At 37.1% G+C, this 18,984-nt stretch overlaps 1 long non-coding RNA gene across 1 annotated transcript; it reads left to right on the forward strand.

Moving 5' to 3' along the window:
- The first annotated feature begins 1,735 nt into the window (after positions 1 to 1,735).
- Positions 1,736 to 15,357, forward strand: LOC135155648 (uncharacterized). Its single transcript, XR_010294809.1, has 4 exons — positions 1,736 to 1,824; positions 1,934 to 2,077; positions 8,583 to 8,756; positions 8,908 to 15,357. It is a non-coding gene; the product is annotated as an uncharacterized LOC135155648 (long non-coding RNA).
- Positions 15,358 to 18,984: the final 3,627 nt, after the last annotated feature.

The following is an 18,984-nucleotide window of genomic DNA, read 5'->3' on the forward strand; positions in this document are numbered from 1 at the left end:
GCAACACAATTAAATACATTTTGTAGCCAGTCTGCTGGCAATTTTATGATTTTCATGGGTAATTTGCATATTTTGGCGGCCATATTGGATTCTGCCAATTTGCGGAAAATGCTCAAGGTTACACAAGTGGCATCATTCAGATTCGTAATCAGCACCCTCGAATTGACAAGAAACCATGAAAAAATGTTGTATATATGAAAAAACAAGGTTATGCCTCTTCTATCCTGGACTATATCGCTGGAGAGAAAAAGACACGACAACCTTGATTTATATATTTTGATGCATTAAATGCTGCTACTTAAGAAAAAAATTGTTTCAAATTACATACTTGATTTCATTAATTTTTTTCATTGCTATTGGCAACGCATCGCAATATATGAAGAAGTGTTATTTGGTTATCAACATTTTTTTACTTAATTTCCACTGATATTTTGGAAAGGGTTTATTGACCTCTGACCCCTAAATACATTCTCCATGACCTTTATTATTTCAGACTGAAATTATGAAACCTCCGTGTTTTCATTACAAATTAGCCATCTTTATTTACATTATTCACAAATGGTTATTTTTATGCCATACAGATTATATATAAATTATATATATATTTCCTCTGATCTTGGATTTGAAGGGTGAAAGTTTATTCTATATACTTATTTTGGTGTTGTTTAATCTTCTCGTACAATTCTTTGCATTTTGGCACCAAGATCACCAACCTGCGGGATTTTATCTCAGAGAAACCATTATCATTATCTTATGTTAAAAAGGAAATTGACCTTTGTCCCTGAATTTTATGGGTGAATGTGCATTCTTGATGCTTAATTTTATATTATTTAATCTTCCTCTAAGAATCTGTGTATTTTGACACCAAGAACACCAACCTGCGCCGTTTTATCTTAGAGATACCATTAATTTTTATAATATGGTATATAGTGTATAAAAGGTCATTGACATTTGGCCTTAAATTTTATGGGTGAATGTGCATTCTTGATGCTTAATTTTATTTTATTTAATCTTCCTGTAAGAATCTGTGCATTTTGACACCATGATCACCAACCTTTACCTATCATCTCAGAGATACCATTATACAGTATGGTATATAATGTAAAAAGGTCATTTACCTTTGAAAGGCTTTGACCTTGAATTTTATTGGTGAATGTGCATTTAGGTACTTAATTTCATTTTATTTGATATTCTAGTAACAATTTTTGCATTTTGACACCATTATCACCAACCTGCGCCTGTCCATCTCAGAGATACCATTATATAGTATACATGAAAAGGTCATTGACATTTGACCTTGAAAAAACCACTTTCCCCAACCCATATTCCTCCTAACTTTTTTTTGGGAAAATGTTGACACCCATACCTACTCAAATCAGTTGAAAAACCATTTCCAATAATTTTATTCCAGATTGGCTAGTTTGGGGATACTAGTTGGAGAAAATAAACTCGAGTCGATCATCTGCACACACAAAAATGAATTATAAAAATAAGATAAACTGCTTATTCATTCATACATTCATTCATTGATTCATTGATTGAATTTTCAGGATATAATGTTCGTGTGATTTTGCTCTTTTTATCAACATTTTGTTGGGGGTACCACGAATATTGTGCATTAAAAACTGATCATCAAAATCACAATTCTTTCTCATAATCTGTCGGAAAATTGTTTGGGTTTGTTTGCGCCCCTTGCGCGCGAGCGATCGAGGATTTTAACAACAGGCGCCCCGCCCATTTTCTATGACCCCGCCCATCGAGAAGCATGCGCGCGTGAGATGATGGTTGAGGAATCATACCCACGTAGAATCTTGCTTTGATTTCGTAAGTCTTGCTTATGTGTATTATTGTATTCGAACTCTTAGAAGTTAGTTATGACATTGGCGGTATTATGAATATCAGTTCTCTTATTTTGGCTCTCTCTTATTCTCAGTGGATCTTCGCCCGCTCATCTACAGAGTCCAAGGACCAAGCCTCCGTCTCCGGCTCGCGGAGTCCAACTTCCAAGGCCATGCCGCGCCCAGGATAACTTCTCTGCATCTGGTGGCCAGCTAGCTAGCTAGCGGGCCGGGCCGGGGTAAGTAAAGGCGGGAGTAATCGTAAAACGTGTATGCTCGGGTACTCTGCAAGTGCAACAAGTGCAACAAGTGCAAGCACCCCGGCAAGCACGTGCTGCTGTGTATTGGAATTTGCCTTAATTGTCTTGTGTTGTAACTTAAAGGTCAAGTCCACTCTAGAAAAATGTTGATTTGAATAAAAAGAGAAAAATCAAACTAGCATAACACTGAAAATTTCATCAAAATCGGATGTAAAAACAAGAAAGTTATAATACTTGACATTTTAAAGTTTTGCTTATTTTTCACAGTGATCAGTACAGTAGATGCACTTGTCAGAAAATAGGGATCGTCCCAGTTTACAGGCACTGCATGTCTAGTTTTCAAAGATTTCTCCACACAAGAAATCTAGGAAAGTTCATTCACCTGTCAAGTGCTGACACCAATCAAGTGCGCTAGTCAATGTAAACATTGAGGTCACTGAATCTATTTTTAGCACTCTCAATTTCCATAATTGCTGTCTTTGTCCCGCAGGGGGAAGTTAAAAAAAAAGTCCCCTTCAAGGTCAAGTCCACCCAAGAAAAATGTTGATTTGAATAAATAGAAAAAACATATTTTTTACGTACATCGCTAACAACCGCTCACAAAATGCATTCACATCACCCTGCAAATCAGTATATCTGCAGCAAAAAAGAAGTTAAAATTCGACGGAGAAATGTGGGGAAAGACATTAATAAATGCATCTTTTTCGGACAGTATTGATGTCGATAGTCGCGCTTACCTTCGGTCAGAAGTTGATTTTCATTTGGGCGTAAAATTCCAGAGGATTGGCGAAATTTAATAGGATTTTTTTCTGATGATTAGACGACAATTGCACAATATTGACAGCGTGAAATAATGTATTGAAAACCGGAAATAAATTGCGCATTGCATTATAGGTAATGCAGGGACTTTACCTGATCGCAGTGATCGAGCTTAATACATGACCGCATCTGGTCAAAAGAGGGCCAGAGATCGAGCGATGACTGTCATGGTCCGAGAAGGGATTGAGTAAACAATCGCCCCAGGCACTCGTCCTAAAAAAAGCTCAAAGAGAAAGTTAACTGTGTGACAGCAATTTTGACAGTTGGAAACGGGTGGTGGCCATAAAATGCTCCCGGGCATTTTCACGGTAACTGACATTACATGGCACAATGTTTTCACACCTTTTATTGTGTGTATCTCTAAAACAACAAAAGATGGGAGTTTGCTTTTGATAGAGTTAATAAAGTGAACCTTGCTGTATACTCTGATACTAAGTTTTCCTATGTAACCACATTTTTTTACGCATCAGCAAGCAAAAATGTGTCGGTAACTGACATTACGCAAAAGGACATGCAATTTCAGGATGTTCATTAAAATTGAAATAACTCATGTCCCTGAGTAGATAGAGTAATAATTTCAATATGTAAATATACCTCCGTTACTATGTTAAGATGTGTCAAAATATTAAACAATTCGTTTTTGTCTTTTGGGGGCTATGATAATTTTTCCACAACCATGCTGGTAACTGACATTACGGTAACTGACATTACACTTTATAATTTGCCATAGAGATAACACATGGAAGTCAAATGTGTGGAATCATTGCATTGTATCTTCTGTGCAGGGCTTCACATGAAAGTGAGCTTGATGTGGAAGTATACCCGAGTTTCTAGGAACATTTCAATGAAAAAACTTTTTCTTTTTCTTAATTCCTTTCTTTGATTTGAACATTTTTATCATTACTTGTCGGTAACTGACAATACACATTAACATTTACTAGTGCTATATGATTTTCAAAAGCATAATTTTCTTGGTACTTATATGTAAGGCTTTTTTAAAATCATAAAAGTTTCATAATACTTAACATTTTTAATTATCAAAAGATAAGAAATGTATGTTTTACTTACCCGGGGGGGGGGGGGGGGGGTCATAGCAGCTACATGTTTTCCTATAGGGCAATTCCATAAAATAATCAACCTTTTTGTACGTCCGACCCCCATTTTTCTCAAGTTTTACTTCACTTCATAAACTGACCAAGTCATGGTCATTTGAGAGCATTACAGACTTTCATAAGAACCAGAAATCAGAGACAGAAAATTTCATGAAGATCCCACATATAGGGGGTCGGACGTACATATTTTATGGAATTGCCCTATAGTAATTTAATATTGCATTGAGTGTACACATGGATTATTCTGACTATACACCCATAATATATTCATCAGTTTTATATTGACTTTTTAAACCTTTTCCTTCTCCAACCTCCCTCTCCCCTCAAAAAAGGCAAAATTAATAAGGGTCTCCTCCCCTAGGCTACACGTACCCCTCCCCCGAATTTCATGCAGCCATGTAGTTTTATTGATTTCTATTCTGGTCAGTGCAAGCAATGCTTGTTCATATCTGTTGGATTTCAATTCTCTTCATAATTTTTTTAATCATTTTCTTTGCTACTTGTAAACCAAAAACAAAATTGTATCACACATCCACACTACTAACAGGTATAAAAAACAGGAATTTACTTTTAGCGAGGCAATGCTCAAAAGAATCCTAGAAACTAAAAAAGGGACCCTGGAAATCCCCTTCATCACAATGCTAAGCTTAAAAAATGTTGCAGATTTAGGCAATAGGTTGGGAAAAGTACCCCCTACCCCCCCCCCCCCCCCCGAAAACCAAACAAAAAATTGTCTGATACAAACAATTAGGTACTTGGTAAGTGCATGTACAAAACAATTTCATAGTAATTTTTTTTTGCACGATGGGAATGCAACTGCCTTCATAATTTCATATAGTATTCCTTATGAACTATACCTTTTAAAAGTCAATAGCAAGCTCCTTCTGGTGTGACTTTTAAAGTCAAAGACTTAAATAACAAGTATACAATATTTCTTCACCATAAAATTGACCACATATTTGCATTTCAATATTGGTAACCAACGTTTTATCATGGTAACTGACATTACATCTCGGTAACTGACATTACATTTTCCACTTGGTAACTGACATTACATATATTTAATGGTACCCTATGGCTTCATTGTTAATTGGTAATCTTTAATTTTGGTGTAGAAGGGAGGGGTGTTGCCTAGAGAGGAAATCCACCAAGTTTCATATAATATATCCTCTTTTCCAGAAAATGAGAAAAAAAGTTCATGTTTTCGGTAACTGACATTACATACCATATCACATACTTCATCAATGTTTTTTTATCAGATGAATGAATTACTGGTGTTTCTTTCTGTGGGATTTTAAAAAGTGTTATAATAGCAAGCTAAATCACAGGCGAAAACATCATGATCAAACCTGTTCTTTAAAAATCTGTCAAAACAAAATATGTATCAATATACTATTTTCAACACTAATTTGTATCCATACTTTGGCAGCCATTTTGAAATAAAAAATGACTGCCAGAGTCGGAAAAAAAATTTGTCTCAGAAACTTCAGGTCTTGTTTTATTAAAAAACATAAAGCATTTGACATGAATATCAACTTTATTTTTTTCGCCTCTGTGTCCATCTGCGGTGAAAATGCCCGGACCGTTGAATATCCATTTTGTAATTAGGTCCATGCCCTCACTATTTTTTAAAATTTTTATTGTTTGAATTACCGGGTATACAATATTTCAAATTTTACAAATTCAACAATAAGGCCAACTTGACTGAACCATAAAATGTTAAAACAAACTAATTTCACATATTCAAGGAAAAATAAAACTTCTTTCACAATACCATGAGGAGAAATTAGAATATTTCATATTTCATTTAATAAAATACAAAAGAAATAGTGGGTGGGTGACGTCATCCGTCCCCTCATTTGCATACAGACCAGTGCCGACCGCACAGAAATGTTGTAAAGTCACATCTTTCGGATTGTTAAGTCAAAACATTAATATCAATGTGTAAGCAGTGCATTGTAACATTGCGCATCGCCGCCACATTACTGGTTGTAACAGGGCCTCTGTTAGTGCACTGTTAGCGCTAACAACATTTCTCTGCGGTCAGTACAGGATGTGCATATAACTGTTTTGTGAAATAAAGCGAAATTTTAAATGTCATAATTTTCTTATTTTACATCCAATTTTGATTAAAATTTCAGTGTTATGCTTGATGGATTTTTCTCTTTTTATTCAAATCAACTTTTTGTTGGGGTGGACTTGTCCTTTCACAGAGCAAAACTTTTGAGAAGTGCGCTAAGTTTAGAGGTATGAATGGCGTCTGCTAGCTAGCTGTGCACGGCGGCTAGCCTAGCTTGAACTGACTTTGTGTGTGTCTGTGTGTCAATCAAAGAAATTAGCGCAAACGAACTCGCTTGGAATTTGAGTCACATAAATTTTTTCTTTTCTTTTTCAATCTTGATGGAAGTTTCTAGTTTCGGAGTTTGTTGCTAGATTAGATATTTCACTTAAAACTTAGGGAACATCAATTTATGAGGGGGGCGAAATTTGTCTCACCTGCATAGCAGAGTGAGACTGCAGGCGCCGCTTTTCCGATGGCGACGGCGGCGGCGGCAACATTTCTTAACCGAAGGTTAAGTTTTTGAAAGGACAGCATAACTTAGAAAGTATAAGGACCTAGTTCATGAACCTTGGACACTAGGTCAATCAAGTATTACTGAACATCCTGCCTGAGTTTCAGGTCACATGACCAAAGTCAAAGGTCATTTAAGGTCAGTGAACTTTGGCCATTTTGGAGGTAATTATTAGATTGCTGTCATAACTTTCAAAGTTTCTAGATATTGTTTATAAAATGTGGATATAGGGGTAATCAAGTATCACTGACAAGTCGCATGATCAAGGTCAAATGTCATTTATTGTCAATGAACATAGTATTGCATCATTATATGAATTGTGTGTTTTGTGAATAATTGTGTTATAGTAGTTTTGATAGTCAGCACTGCTGCTATATGGAATCGCGTGATGCAGGTGAGACTGCCAGAGGCGCTCCACTTGTTAAGTATATGTGGGAATTGTTTTTTGCCCTCGTCTTTGATTTTACCGTGGCGATTTCTGAGGTTTAGTGGACGAATCGCCCGTCGCCACCATTTTTTTTTTCATTGGTACATATGCTGCAAATCATATGGGCTGGTTTCTGGAGATTCCTTGACAAATCTAGAACTATGGGGGCGATAGTTGTTATCCCCTCCATGTGGATCTCTGCTTTTGCTGAATGAGGCAGTGATGTCATCTTTGTCACTTTTGAAACTTTTCACTTTTCATTTCTACAATTTATTAGACCCTTGGGACATCAAAAAGACCTACAAAATGATACAATTATTGATTTGTTATTATGAATTTTAGTTTAAATTATTAATTATTATTTTACAATAATTGTATAATTATTAAATAATTTTTAATTCAGAAATATGAAACAGAAATGATTCCTCATTAATGTATGAATATTCGATCGTCTTTGTTGCATTGGATTTGGAGTCGGGGGCTACAGTCATTGGTGCAACCATTATATTCTTGGCATCATGCAATTAAGAAATACATTGCATTTTTTAGATTCATAACTTGTTTTTTTTATTTAATTTCAATTACATTTGAGTGTTTTCTTGTTTAATTTTCCTCTCACTATTCGTGCTACTTATTTACATGTATATATTGGTTTCAGGTCGGAGTACCCCTTTGTCTTTAAAAAAAAATCACTCTACTATACAGTGCGTCCCACAAAAAATGAAACCGAGATTTATCGATGATTTATCATAATCACAAATACAATAGACAAATGACCTACCATTGTAAAGCTTAGAACCTCCTCTTTCATCTGAAATTACTTAGATTATTTCTCATTCACGCATGAGTGAGCAAAACAATTTGAAGAAGGGATACCAAAAAGTCATTTGGCGGGCTGTATCTGGCTTTCAAAAACAAAACCACAATTTTAAAAGCTCAATATCTGCTCTTTAATTTGATACCTCAATTACAGAAAATGGTCAAGAAATAAAAAAGTTCTGTTTATTTGAAATAAGGCTTGAATTTCAATAATTTCATGAAATGAAGAGTTTCTACAGGCTAGCGTTCAAACTCACTTGACACTCCGTTTTGTTGACGATCAGCCATGCATTAAGTCTTTTGTTCACCATGCAATAGCTTCTGTGGGAAACTGGTGAAAACATGTTTACCGGTATTTAATGAAATTACTGAAATACAAGCATTATTTCGAGGAACACAACTTTTTTACTTCTTGACCATTTTTTGTGAATTTAAGGTATCAAATAAAAGAGCGGATATTGAACTAGTCATGTGATTTTCTATTTGAAATTCGGATATCCCCCGCCAAATGATTTTTTGGTATCCTTTCTTCAAATTGTTTTTGCTCACTCATGCGTGAATGAGGAATAATCTAAGTAATACCAGATGAAAGAGGAGATTGTAAGCTTTACATTGGTAGGTCATTTGTCTATTGTATTTGTGATTAAGTAATAATAAATCATCGCTTAATCTCGGTTTCATTTTTTCTGGGACGCACTGTATAAGTAAACATGTAACCTCCATTTCCCTCACAGCTCAAGCAAGGATGCACCCACATGTCATAGCCAGCTTTAACCCCTCTAACCATAGGATCCTCTCTGCTTATAATGGATGACATAGAGGGAAAATTCTCTGGTTCAAAAAGGCATGACCAGTACAATTGAAGTTCTGACACTGAGTGGAAAGCATGTTGTATTGCAGACTGACAGGTATGATACGCTTTGTTTTTCACATCTTGTATATTGTAAATCATGTACCTAACTTGTTCCAAGGGTGTCATCTTTTGATGTTGCCAGAAAGTTAAATTATTGTTTTGAAATCATTTTCAATACCTCCTCTTCTTTTCACCCTTTCCTACAGGTGTGTGAACATGCAAATGGAGTATAGTGCATTAGCAGAAGAGATGATTAACTTTGGAAATTGATGCGCAAGTTACCTGAGCGATGGATGCTGGGATACATTTAACATCCAACCGACCAAAACATCTACCACTGACTGACTATTTTCAAAGTCGTGAGAATAGAATTTACCCGATATGCATTCCGTAGATCATAGTTTTTATGAACCCTCACCTAAAAATGTGGCCAAAATGCAACTTTGGAAACTTCGGAATGGAAAAGTAATGTTTTATGATCAGTCTATGAGCATTTTCACAATTGTCAGAATGTTTAAGGTTTACAAAACTTTACAAGGAACTTTCTCCTGAATGAAGCAAATGACAGCTACATGTAGGTATTGATAATTAAGAAGAGACCTGAAATTTAAAAAAAATGTTATTCTTGTTTTGGTGGCAGTGACTTGATAATGACAGCAAGTGGCATTCTTTCAATCGGTGTCACCTATCATATTTGATGGTTTAAGAACCATACCTGTCATGATAACAATGCTCCAGTAAATAAGAGGAGATAGTTTGAACTTGAGAGTCGGCTCTCAGAGGGATCCAAGCACCCAGGAGGGTCTCCAAACAAGGTTAGAGTGCATTCAAGAACAACAAGAGGACATTGGCAAGAGCAACATTGCAAAGCATTTACAGTCACTCCTTGTACTAATGGTTGGGAAAAGAGTATTTAACAGATGCCGAGGACATGACATGAATTCCCTAGCAGCTGAAAAGAGCTTCCATTGTCAGACCTAATATCATTTTCACATATAAGAGGAGATACTTTGGACAGTTGAACTTGATATTCAGCTCACAGAGGGATGCAAGCACCAGGGAGGCTCAGAAGGCATATCTGGAGAGTATTCAAGAGCAATGAGAACAGAAGCAAGAGCAGCATTGCAAAGCACCCACCGACACTCTTTTTCACGGATGACGAGGACATCTCATGAATTCCCTGGCAGCTGAAAATGGCATCCATCGTCAGACCTGATATCATGTTCAAAAGAGGACCAGGACCCCAGGAGGTTTGGATGTGATTGTGAAATTTTTGTTGTTAAATCTGTGTAAATTTTCCAAGTGCTGTACAATATGTTGAGGTTCAGTGGCGTATCCAATATACAAATAATGAATGTTTATGAGTGCGGTAAAAGATGAAATAATGATCCATTCAATTCGGCTACGCCTCGTTGAATGGATCATTTCATCTTTCACCTAGTCAAATATTTCAAGTATTCTGTCCATTGCACGAATGAAAAAACATTCATTATTTGGTTTATATGACACCTAAAAATTGTTTTTTTCATATGAAATTTATGAATTTTGATACAAAACATGCTCATGCAGTGCGAGTTCGGTCTGTTGATTGTTACGTCATTACAACATGCGCAATGGACAAAATCGTATGGATCCAAAATTGCATGATGAATGGATCCAAAATTGCACGGTTGATGACGTCATTGCAAAATGGGCTAAATGAACGTTATCAAACAACCAATCAAATCACAAGGATCTATCCAGGTGTCATATAATTGGGTTTAACACAATACCATTTAACGTCTCATACTGTTTGGGTCCAAAGTATCCGGCTGGATGCGCCACTGAAGAATTTGATTGTTTGAAAGTGTGAATGCTGTAGTAAGTGGGATTGATTCTTTTTTTTTCTAAAAGGTGATATTGACTAATGGGGAATACTTTTTATTCTCAAAGTTGATGTAGCAGTTTTGATCGTTGAGGAAAAGATTTTAAGAAAGTTGTGTACAGTTTGTACAGTGCTACGGCATGTGACAAAAGTCTGTTACACAATGTGTGTCAAAGTCATGAAATGAATAGTGCATCCAAAAAATACCTCTTTTTTCTTTCCAGGGTTCTTTGTTGAGAGACTAATCTAAGGCTACTTGTTCATTTTCCAAAGCTCTTTCCTCTTTCTAGGGCTACAGCTTTTAGACCTACATGTAGTTTGCAACAAAAACCAAAAGAATTGTTGAAGCATGAGATATAAAAGCCGAAACAATAACAGGGCTGGATTTAGCGGGAGCCCGGTGGCGAATGGCTCCCTAAAACCTCTGCGGGCTCCTTAGAAAGTAATTGAAAAAGCCTGGCGGGCTCTCTACAATTTTCTAGTACCAGCCACCAAAAATGCAATTTCTTGCTAGCACACTAATCCACGCTTTAATCTATCTAAAAGTCTAAAACATGTTTTCAAAATCATAACAAGCCTTGAAAATAGTGACAGTTTCAAATTGCTTAGCTGCGTCTTTTTTTGTGTAACACGTTTTTCCACACACATGGTATGGAAAAAAAAGAATCAGGCCGGTGTAGCGGCGAATACTGTATCTGCCGGCAGATATCGTTCTAAATGGCTGATATCGTTTTTAATCGGAACCATATCCGCCGGGTTTGACGCGGCATGATGTTTGCAGATTTGGTTCCTCGGCGGATTTGGTTCTATTGACTATATGTGTAATATTGATTTGGACAGACAACCTCGGCAGCGTGCGCATGCGCGGCTCTGGCAATGTCGATCGCAATGGGGGGGGGGGGGAGATTTTCGTCCGCCTTTAGTGAATTTTTATTCAGGGGCGGATCCATACAGCTATTGACAAAGGGCTCAATGGGTGTGAGGATTAATAGGAGAAATAATGTCTCGATATTTCATGTATTACATAGACCTGGCACATACGCCAAAACTTTGCTATTTATTATTATCAGATTTTGATGAAATTTTCATCATTTTGTTTTGTGAATTTTTAAACTATTTTCATTCCGCAGTATGCATCGATCTCTTTAACTGTCCTTTCTAACACCATGTTTAGTGTCAGTTTGCCAGACTGTTAGGCGAAAATTTGCACCCCCATATAGGCCTGTAGGTTTTTGAAACTACAAATGTTCAGAAAAATTTCAACAAGTTAAACTTCATATTTCAAAATAAATGATGCAAATTAGTGTAGAAAATATGTTTTGCTGTTAAACTCATATTATTGCTTGTAGAATGCTAATTTTTGCTGAAAACATAAATTTGACATTTCTAACAAACATCCAAAAAAAAGAATGTCAAAACATATTTAATTTCTTATGTAGTTTATTGTAGGCCTATTTTTAAGTTCTCATGTATTTTTTTAATTTTTTTTTCAATATTTTTGTTATGGAATCTGAATTAATTAAAGGGGACCAGAAGTTCACCCTGACAAAAGTTAGATATGCCACTTACATGTACTGTTTGGTGCTCCCTAATTTACCTCTCAGTCATCTAATTTAAGATCAATATGGGATCTTTAGTGAAATATAATTTCTCCTTTATATCTTTTGTTTCTCTTACTGTACCCCCTCCTGGTTTTCATCTCTTTATTTTTTGCCTTTCTTTCTGTCCCTGCTCATTTCGCCCCTTTTGCCTCTTCTCCAGTTTCCTAACCTTTCTGGCACATTATGAATATATCTGGGGCGTATACAGTACGCATGGGTGATATAGCACCAAAAAGGAGAAATAGCAAGAGGAAGGGGAGGGAGAGAAAATAGAAAAAATATACGAGAAAATGTGGAAGAAATAATAGTAATACATTGGAATTTCGCAAATCAAGAATTTCATTAGCAGTGATCATTATCTATACTTCCCTTTAGAAAGCTTATTACAAAATCCTGATTTTAATTATCGAAACTGCCATAGCTTGCCTTTATTTAATACTCTGTATCAATCATAATTGATGCATATTGTACCAAATTTATCCCTAAATTTGTGATAAGAAGGATTTTTCATAAGTACTGCAATAGATTAATAGGTATAAAATAAATTAACAAATGCATGTTATTTGATTACAAGCATTATTATCATATCTTGGGGTAAATTCTTTGTATACTAGTAGTGCAGCAGACATTGAAAGTTGAATGAAGACTGAATGTGGACTAAAAGACCCAGACCCCAAAATTTAATTGACAAATCAGACAAAACGAAAGCTATTAATCTAAACTAAAAACAGAAATACAAGTTTTATGCAGTCATCGCTTAAAGCTGAATATTTTGCTTAAGAATAGCTCCAATTATCGGGTTTTTCATCATGCCATCTTTTGAGCAGCCGCTGCTGCTCTTCTGACTTGAAGACCACCTTACGGGGCCGACGTTGTGATTAGCTGGCGTCTCCACTAGAACTTCTAGTTCCAACGTAATGCAAACTTCTCTGATTAGTCTGAGTCTGACTCTGTCCCTCATCATCAGGAAAAAGGCAGAATTTTGATGCTTTCCTCTTCAAGGCTTTGGTAGGCCTAGTATTAGACCTAGTAGAATCCGAAAGGTAGCTCTCAATTAGAGCCACCTCTTCTTCGAACTTCATAATGAATAAACGTTGGCTAGTAGTGCCGGTGGACCTAGAAAAGAAAGTAGATTCTCCTCTACATGTACAGTCTCTACTCTAGTCTAGATGATCTCTATTCACCACTGGTCAAGCTCAACAATCAATCAACCAAACATTCTTATGCACACGACAATGCGCACACAACCGAATTACGAAGAGTTGACACATATTGCGACGGACGTGCACATTGATAAGCCTTTGCACATGCACAGTGGTCGCTCGTTGTAACTTTGGTTATACAACAGCAGCACTTCAATCACTCATAACAGTAACTTATCTCAAGCACACAACAAGCACATCAAACGGTATCTAAGAACATTTCCAGTAGCGAACCACAGTTGCACAGCATACATCCTGTTCATTCAGACTTCTCTCTAACTGCAGGGGTGTGAGAGCTCAGCTTTTAAGCTGATTTCAGATATTTTTGGGTTTTGATTTTCAGCTTATTTTAGCGTATTTTAGCTTATTGTAGTTTTCCTCTGTACAAAACCTGTAGTCTGAGCTCTTTCTGTTTCAGCTTTTTCCAACACTCTTCAGCTTTTTCAGATCTTTTTATTTGTGACCACTCACACCCCTGTAACTGACATTCTACATGTAGCATGGTAATTAAGTCGAGGGTTGATGACGGACGGTTTGATCGAAATATGCAAACACTATATATTACTAAGACAAACCTTACATGTAAGACTATTTACTACAACTCCATGATTCACATCAACGATCACTGGTCACTACTCGATCCAATTAGACATTCGTTTTATTTGAGTTAACTAAACCGGGTCTAAGTAATTTCTCATTTTTGGAAACTAAAAAGTAGAGTTATACCCGATTTAAAGCATTTATTAACAATGAATAACTGGTAAATTCCTGAATAGTAGAAGTGGCATTTCCATCAATGTTATACAGTATTGACATATTTACATGCTTTAAAACCAAGTCCTAGGTTACATGGCTGATGTCTTTATACAGTTACTCAAATGTTCGCCGAACATCAATAATCCTACAAGTGACAAGAAATTTCTGCTCAGTTTGTCGCTCTTTGAATAAACTGATCTTAAATTCTACAAAATAGAGTGTTTGATTTTATGTTCATTAAAAGTGTGAACTTCAGAAATATTTCCATCTAACTTCATCATTTCCATAACCTTGCTGCGAGTAGGCCTTTTTTATATTCTCTACGTTCTTCCAAACAACATTCCAAGTTGGTATAAAGGTGTCTCTGTTTCTGCACCATCATTTTGCTTAACATATCTAGTGCATGCATAGATATCAAATATTTTTCTCCTGTCTAGAAAATCATCCTCAACTTTCCTGTTCCAACCCATTGCACCACTGCAATAGCAATTCCAAGGTCTCTCCACCCCGGCCTATTTCCTGCCACTAACTCCTTGTAATATCTGGCCTCGAGATTTTATCTCCAAAATATTGGCTAACAAAGTCCTTTTTATACCATCAACTTTCTATGTTCAACCTGGTCCATAACTATGGGTGGCCAACTTGTTGAATCAAAGGCTGTCGAGCGGTCACTGGCCGTTTGCAGTTCCTTGTCAGGCTTTGATGAATTTGTCAGTGTTTTGTTTGTCTGAACTCATTTTATCTCTTCAAATCCCATTACTCTTATATTAGCCTTGAGTACCCTTTACAGTTCCCTACACATAATGTGCTGTGTTACTTCATCTATAGTGAATTCGTGTATGTAGGGGCTACTAAGATTTTGACTTACCTCCTTTTGTATCCTTTTAGGTTGTGCAAGTAAGTCACAATATCCTCATAAACGAAATTGAAAGTGCCCTTGTGGAAGCGATGGATATTAATGATATTGAATATCATGTTATCCATTATCACATCTTTGAACATAGATTTTCAGCTTTGACGATTGCTAGTAATTTATGCTTTGTTTTTGAAAAAGGGAAAATTAAGTGATGAATAATGAATTTTCATAATTATAAGAGTTATCCAAGGATGGGTATAACATTTGGGATTTGACATTGCAGTGTTTAGTATGTATAGGGTTATAGACCTTGCGTATTTTCTGTATCGCCTGACGTAAAACAATCCTTTTTACGAACTGGTGACGAGCATGGTGTGTCCACCTTGCAAAGGCGGTGCTCTCGGTAAGTAGCAGGTCGTGACTATGGTCTGGTAACATAAAAGTACGGTCTGGTAGGCAAGAGTCCTCTTGGAGTTTCCTCTTGATGATGTCAAATGCTTCTCAGACATTCGCGAGGTTGGCATGACGTCACAGTCACATGATTTCCCTAACAACGCGATCGGCCATTTTGGCAAAGGTGCAAACAAAGGGTGCGAGCGTACGCGTTGGCTGTGCAGTTTCCTTGACGTTTTTGGAACTTGTTGATTTGAACTGTTTCTCCATTATATTTTCATCGCATTTTGTACTTCATTTTGATTTTAATTGCTGGACAATGGTGAAAATATGTTGTGTTTACGGGTGTTCCAAGAACAAGGCAAGATTGCCAGCTTTATCCTTTTACATGCTGCCCAGCCGAGTCACAGAGCCAGCGAGATGCCAAGCCTGGTTGACCGTGATTAGTCGGGCGTATCATTATCATCATTATATTTTTTATTGTTAATTTATTTACCTGGTGAGTGTACAAGATAATTGAACACGTCTGGCCAGTCGGATGGGTCGTTCTGCCAAGAGTCAGCTGGGTGCTTGTAAGGGCAATTTGATGAATTCAGTCCAATCACTGCTAATTTCTGGTTATATCTCCGCAATGAATCACCAGGTAGGCCATCAGAATAATCATATGCCATATTTGATTAATAAAAACTATATTTCTTTTAAAGGAGAATGAAACTCTTGGAGCAAGTTAGCTTTTGTGAAAGCAGAAAAATCAAAGAATAAGATCAACAAAACTTTGAGTAAAATAGGACTAGCAACAAAAGAGTTATGAGCATTTGAATGTCGAGATCACTAATGCTATGGAGATCCTCCCATCGGCAATGCGACCAAGATCTGTGATGTCACACACGTACAACTTTCCCATTTGGACACTGAAAATATACCCCAAAACATATCTTTTTGCTCATTCTAATCATATGACAAACGATTCATCAATGATATAATGTTGTGAAACCTCTGTACTTGTCATCTCATAAAGAGAACACCTCACCTTGTGATAGACTCTATAAAAGTGAGAATATACGTGAAATAAGTACTAAAGTAATGAGGGAGTTGTACGTGTGTGATATCACAGATCTTGGTCGCATTGCCGATGGGAGGATCTACATGGCACTAGTGATCTCAATATTCAAATGCTCATAACTTTCTTATTATTCATTGAATCTTCCTCAAACTTTCAACAATATGTTTCTTTGATTTTTTTCTTTGATATGGATTCAGCTGGTTTCAAGGGTTTCATTCTCCTTTAAATAATTATCGAAAAGTAATAAAAAACGCGTAGAAAGGGTAATGAAAATCAGGTGTTTACAGTATACCTGTATACCCGGCTTGTATGGCGAGTCGTTCGGCTTTGTTTGCACCTTTGCGATCAGTTGCTATGTGGAAGTTACTTTCGTGAGTGAAAATCCCCGGATGTCTGACCTCGAGAATGGGACGCTGGTGAAAAGTGACTTCACATCGAAGCTGACCAGACTGTTCTCAGGAGTGGTAGAGGTCTTTTCGAGTTTGTAGATGAAGTGTGAATTCACGACATGATGCACCGTCTTCCCTACTGGTGGTTGTAAGATGGTTGCTAGGTGACGGGCTACGTTTCTCTCTGATGGAAACGATTGGTTGAAGTGGGTTCCCATCTTAAGTGTAAGCCATCATAAGTCCAAAAACTGAGGTCATGCACTAGGAATCTCTGACATCAACCCAGGAGGCGCTTTGCTTCCCTTGCTCTTCTCTCATTTGTGTTGTTGAAGATGGGGATTAAAGATCCAAGACTATCCAGTCGAGGAGGGATGGAGATCGCCACTGCCTTATGTGAGAGATTTAGATTACATTTAGATTAGATATAGATTTACTCATTTTTCAGTTCAACAAATACAACAAAATGAAATATAAGAAAAGGTAAACAGGAACTGAGGTGAACATTGATTTTGGATTTATTTAAATTCAATAAGTAATCAATATTTAGAACAAATTTTGGCGACTGCAGCTGTCGAACGAGGTAACCCAGTGCAGTCACTCACATGTAGGCCATTATGAGCCCATAACCTGAGATCATGCACCAGTTGGGAATCTGTCTGTGACGTCAACCCAAGAGGCACCTGCTTCGCTTGCCAACCTCTTGAATGTGACGTTAAAGATGGGGATGAAAGACCAGAGACCGTTCTTGGTTGAAAGGAACGATACCTGTGGCCCTGAACCCTGCTGAAAGATTTTCTTTGTTCATAGAGCATCTGTATGCATCTCCAATCAAGTGACACAAGTCGTATCGAGTAACAACTCAGCCAGGATGTAGCCTGAGAAACCTGCATGAAGTATTGTAATGTGCTTTCATCCAACGGCTGTAAGAAGTGACTAGTGTGAGCTGGGAGGACGAACAGCATGATGTTAGTTCTCACCATCTGAAGGACAGGGACTGACACATGCGACTTGTGGCCATCGTAAATCAGCATTACAGGCTCATCATCTGTCCTCCTCCCATTGATGTATAGTAGGAAATGTTCCTTCATGAACTTGAGGAATAACTCTGAGTTACTCCAACCTGATTCGCTGACTTCTACCAATGTTCCTGGTAGTCTGTTTTCTCACAGGGTCTCGGCCTTTTTCCCTTTGAAAACAAGGAATGGTGAAAGACAATCACCTGCAGCATTTTTGCATGCGATTAGTGTCATCAATGCTGACCTCGGCGACTGTGGCCGATGGCATGATTTCCACATCATGATCTTGACCGGCCTGTGTTTGTTATTGAATCCAACTTCGTCAACGTTGAAAATCCGGCTTGGTTTTTCTTGAAGGTTGTACTTCTTAAGGATTCTCTCCAGTTACTTATAGTAGTCCCTACAATCTGTGGCTTTGATGAATTCGCCGGAGACACAGAGAGACCCTGTGGTTTCACAAGTCGGATGGTTGGCCATCGTTCAAGAAACCCTTTGAACCAATTGATAGTCAGCCGGCGTTTGTGTTCAGGGCGATGTTTCAGCCTCTTCAGATTGTTTGCTAAATCACTAGTGTAAACTAGTATAAGCTTTGTAAATCATTTCATACAAAAAAAATAGCAAACGAAATTATAATCATAATAATAACTTTTTCAAAATAATGAAAGAGTAGTGGTAGAATCAAACGCACATCTCCATGTGAAAGTCCATAACCTCGATCAGCCATAAAATTAAGATGCGATGCGACCAGCTCTTCTGTGAAAGAAAGCACTGGACGAAGTCCTGACTTAGAACACTTGTATTTCTTGTGGACTCTATCATATGGTGTTGTCTTAGGAATGCCGTATCTTTTTGAGGCTGAATGAAGAGAAGCCCCTCCTTCCACAAGATTGAGTGCAGTCTCCATATTGATATCAGAGTATTTTGCGTCGACCTTGTTAACTGGGACATTTCTTTGGGAATTCATTAATGAAATTGAAGAAATGTGCAAAACATCTGAAAAGCAAATATATTCTATTTTGGTAGGAAGTAGTAAGACTGGAATATAGTATAGTTTTTCTTTTTCCTTCTTCATTCTCCTTTTCTTTTAATTTCCTATTCACTCATTAAAGTCCACCCCCATTTAAAGTCCACCCCACTTTTCTA

The sequence above is a fragment of the Lytechinus pictus genome, chromosome 10 (assembly GCF_037042905.1).
Source record: "Lytechinus pictus isolate F3 Inbred chromosome 10, Lp3.0, whole genome shotgun sequence".
Classification (NCBI taxonomy): Eukaryota; Metazoa; Echinodermata; class Echinoidea; order Temnopleuroida; family Toxopneustidae; genus Lytechinus; species Lytechinus pictus.